The sequence below is a fragment of the Vipera berus genome (assembly GCF_964194415.1).
Source record: "Vipera berus genome assembly, chromosome: 2".
Lineage (NCBI taxonomy): Eukaryota > Metazoa > Chordata > Lepidosauria > Squamata > Viperidae > Vipera > Vipera berus.
In genome coordinates this window covers 64566937-64572163 of record NC_138203.1, presented here as the reverse complement: position 1 = coordinate 64572163, position 5227 = coordinate 64566937, and positions in this window count along the sequence as shown.

Here is a 5227-nt window from a genome sequence, read left to right as displayed (position 1 = left end):
ATACAGGACTCATGACTTAGTTTCCCTTTACATATTTGATCTATAAAATCACTTCTTTTTAGTAAAAGAGTCAGGACCATTTAACTATATGTCATCTTCAGAACAAATCTCTATCAAGCCTAGTGCCTTCTTTCCTCCATTTCTTCTAAATCGTTGGAGATTTAAGATCTACACAGACTCCAGAGAATGCTTATTAAAATGTTTCTCCCAATTTCTCTGCCCACAAGTAAAGTGGGGAATGTTGAGCCTAACCACAGCTCAGTTTTCATATGATTTTAATATTGATGAAAGAAACCATAAATGTGCCACTCTTTCCATTCATGACTTGTTTTCTCCTTCCCACAGTTAACAATATAATTCCATTAAGCGAAATAAATTCATTAACCATACTCTCTAATGAGAGGTTATCAACAAATTTTATTTTTAGATCATTCATAGAACTGTCTCATCTCATATACAATTACTGGTGTATAAGACAAACATCTTTGTGAGGCCAAATTAAATTGTGGTATCATTTGATTGTTGACTCTGCACTATTTGTTAGCCCAGCAACTGTTGTATGGCTTAGTATTATGTGTGAATCATACCATTACATTTTGATCATGGTTAAGGTACACCATAATTTAGTCTAAAATGTGAATAAGCTGCAAGATATTATGTGTCACAATCAAGGAAGGTCAAGATTATTACAAGGCAATGAAACGTCAGGACCTTGGACAGCATAGAGCACTAGTTCCAAGTTGGCATATTGCTGCACAGAAAAAACTATTAATTCCAGCAAGGTCTAGCAGGCTATTAAAGCTTTAAGTAGGCTGGCTTAGCCTGGCCTTTTTTGTGGCCCCACCACTTCTGGATTGACTACAACATTTCTGCAATCTCATGTTCATGTATGTTTGAAGGAGGAGAACTTGAGAAGCTGACATGGAGGACAGTTTACATCATCAAGCTGTCAAGGCACAGACTGGTATTGACCGGATTCTTTTTAGTGAAGCAATTTGTGATTCATCTGATCCTGTGGCCTCTCTCAAGATGATGCTAACTTTCTAAACTAAGAGAGAATGAAAGACAGAAATAATAGACAGTACTGCTCTAGAGAGGCCATAGCCTATTCAGATCCTCTTCTTTATATGAATGTGCCACCTATTGGAGAATCTTCATGTGATGCTCTTAAATGTAGGTAGTGGAGAAAATAATGTATCATCTCCACAGTTCAAAACATATTTATTGTATATACCACAGTACTTGACAGCTGAAGATGGAAATGATTATGGAAATCAGAGACAATTCAAAGGAATAACATGATGGAGAGAATGCACAGTTTAAAGAGATCAATGAAAAATATTTGATGCTATAGGTTAAAGACATTGGAAAAGTTTCCAAATAAAATTTGAAGTCAGCTGATCATTGTTCCTTCAATCACTGCTAGGTACATCTTGCAACTTTACAGCATGATTCTTCTTAAATGGAAGACATGCATATTTTGAGTAAACAGATCTTACAGTTTTCTAGTGCTTTAGGTATGCTTTGATTCTGCTACCATACAAGCTCACAAGAATAGCAACTGGACGTACAATGATTCAAATTTATATTCTTAAAATGGGGTCTGCAGAAGTGTGCATGAACCAAAATCTATGAAGTCCATATATCATACTATGCCATCACCTAGTTCATTTTGCTTTCATGTAAGGTAGGTGCCATCCCAACCATTGTGGTTTATAAACCTGTTTGGAGGACAATAACTCAGCATGATGAATGAATCCAGACACTATGTCTCAAGTGGCCAGAGGCTATAAATCTCTTGTCATTTTGTCTGGTACCCAGTTAACATCCATCATCTCAAACATGCATGGGCAAAGTAAGATTAATCTCTCCAGGGGCTGCTGATAATTTGCTGTGTACTTTGCCACCAGTTCTGAAAGCAATTGCTAATCAAGAATGCAGAAACTTAAGTTAAAAAAAAATCAGCACCGAGTGGAAATATTTCTTAAGGAGCTCTTGATTGCTGTGATTAATGACCATGTGAAGACACAGTTGGGATTTTTGACTTTCTTGCCATGAAAAAAACCAATTTCAGCAAATCTCACCCTGTGTTTAAACCAATACTATTTATTTCAACCTCAAATAAACATTACCCCCTTTTTGCTGCAAGTTAATTTCAAAAACAAAAAGTTTAGGAAACAAATCCAACCTATGATATTTTGCTACCTGAACAAAGGATGGGATAATGTCTCTCTCTCTCTCTCTCTCTCTCTCTCTCTCTCTCTCTCTCTCTCTCTCTCTCTCTCTCTCTCTCTCTCTCTCTCTCTCTCTCTCTCTCTCTCCTCAACTTGAACAAAAACTCAATGAACTTACAATTGAGTCTTAGGTCATTATTATCCCCTATTAATTAACATGCAAAAACTGGAAGGTAATGAGGTAAGAGCTTAGGAGGAACTGAGCATGTTGTATAAATTATATCTCCCTACCACTCTTTTCATTACTCACTATTCCTAAGTATCTGTTACCCGAAGTAGCTGCCTTAGTCTAATTGACCATAGGGCTCCCCAATGCAGATAAACACACCATACCCAAAGAGAATGCAAGGATTTCATCAGCAGGGCTTAGAGAAGTGAGAGGGGGGCTGCTCACCACTTTTTGAAGATTTGTTGCTTGTTACATTTAGATGGCTAGCCAACCATAAGAATTAAGGCATCATGCAACACTAAAACATAGAAACCAAAACAATGAAAAAAGAACAATGTACATCTCAGAATAAGGTAAAGGTAAAGTTTCCCTCGCACATGTGTGCTAGTCATTTCCAACTCTAGGGGCCAGTGCTCATCTCCGTTTCAAAGCCAAAGAGCCAGCGTTTCAAAGCCAAAGAGCCAGGACGTCTCTGTGGTCATGTGGCCGGCATGACTAGATGCCAAAGGTGCACGGAACGCTGTTACCTTCCCACCGTAGTGGTCCCTATTTTTCTACTTGCATTTTTATATGCTTTCGAACTGCTAGGTTGGCAGAAGCTGGGACAAGTAACAGGTGCTCACTCTGATACGCGGCACTCGGGATTCGACCTGCCAAACTGCCGATCTTCTGATCAACAAGCTCAGCATCCTAACCCACTGAGCCACCACATCCCTACATCTCAGAATAATAAAATCAAATAACACAAACATATTAAAAGAGACACACCATCCAAGACGTTTTAATAACAGTCACAGGGGCCAGGCACAATAGTTCTCTGGGGAGATGTTATTCCAGAGATAGAGAAGATTCCCTTTCTGAACCACATCATTTAATCTGTTGGACCTGGAACATGCACACTTTGCCCAATTATACAGAGCAGGCAGAAACATCACTGCTTCAGACAGGAAGGCATTGCAGAGAGTGGTGAGGATGGCCGAAAAGATGGCAGTTCCCTCCCCTCCATCCAGGACATAGCACAGAAGCATTGCTTGGGCAGGGTCCATAAAATTATCTGGGACACTACACATCCTATTCATGACCTGTTTTCCTTGTTACCTTCTGGGAGGAGGCTTCGTAATATCCGAAGCAGAACATCCAGATTCAGCCACAGCTTTGTTCCATACAGTCTTAACCTTGTGAACTCTAAAGCTTCCTCCTTCCATTATGTATTCAAGATGGACAGTGAATAATATTTATATGTTACTTATATGTAAGGGTATAGGTCTATACATATGTTGCATATAGTATGTTTTAAATGTGTTATGTATGTGTACACTTTGAGAGGAAGCAACTAAATTTCATTTTTAATGTGTGCCATTATGCCCACAGGAAAAAAAAATGACAATAAAGTTTATCTATCTATCTATCTATCTATCTATCTATCTTCAGGGATAAGCAGGTCCCTTAGATCAGGAGTCCTCAACCCCCAGTCTGTGGACCGATACTGGGCTGCGGCATGCCAGCAACTGGGTCGCACAAACAAGCAAAGCCCCATCCGTGGGATGCAGGCAGCACACGAAACCATGCCCCCTCCGGTCCGCGGAAAAACCTCTCTCCACGTAACCGGTCCCTGATGCCCAAAAGGTTGGGGAGCTCTGCCTTAGATAGTCAGCCTCTATGCCATGAAGGGCTTTATAAGTGATTATCAGCACGTTGATTGCACCCTGAAGTTAACTAGCCAGGGCAATTGCCCACCACTGTTTGCCCCACTGCATTCTGGACATCTGGATCTTCCCAGTGATCTTCAAGGACAACCCCATATAGGACAACCCATATAGTTCAACACAGAAGGCCCCCAGTGTTTAAGATCAACTGGAATGAATGGAACAGCTATCGCCCATCAGTGGAATAGCCTGTCTCCCAGAATTGTGAGTGCTCTGTCACTGTAGGTTTTCAAGAAAAAAATGGACAACCGTTTCTCCAAGATGGTATAAGAATTTCTCCCATGGATAAGGGGTTGGACTAGAAGACCTCCAAGCTCCCTTCCAATCCTATGATTTTATGGAAAACAAAGCAAAAGTGGAGTGAATCCTGCCTGCTTTGTGCTCCTTGAACTATTTCTTTGCAAGTATACCTCCTTGACCAAATGTTTGTTTTTGTTTCTAGTCTTAATATTCCATCATTCCTGAAGCAACCCACCCCCAGGAATTGGTATTTTTATGTCTGGTGTTTATTTTGAATATGGTTACTTTGCTTTGTTCTTCTATAAACATCTATTTTCTCCATAGCATACTAATACCTACCTCTCGTCCACAGCAGTCTTGCTGGCTCTGATTTTGTTGGCACTCTGCCATTTGAATTTGCTAAAAGAAGAGATAATGAGTACTTGAAACCATTTAACAGTACTTTCTTTTTATTGTTTTTTTATATTAGATTGTAAAGCATTTGAAAAAGTATGACAGTTTCCAATTAATTGAACTATGACAATAACCAGTTAACATTAATACTATAGGAAAAATTAGGAAGATAGGAACAAACATAGCTAAATTCTGTTATACTGTTGATAAAATAAGGCAGACTTTGGCCACTGATCGATGATCTCACCACTAAGTGTAATGTATTATTGTTGTTCGAACAAGCCGGCCTGGCCTGATGGGGGATTGGTGGGGTTTTTACTGTATTTTATTGGGGTTTTACTATGTATTAATTGTTTTTTTTAGCGGGCATGTATTTAATCATTTTTTAACTTTTCTAATTCTGTGTTTTTTATTCTTGCCCTGTTCACCGCCCTGAGTCCTTCGGGAGAAGGGCGGTATAGAAATATTAATAAATTAAATTAAAT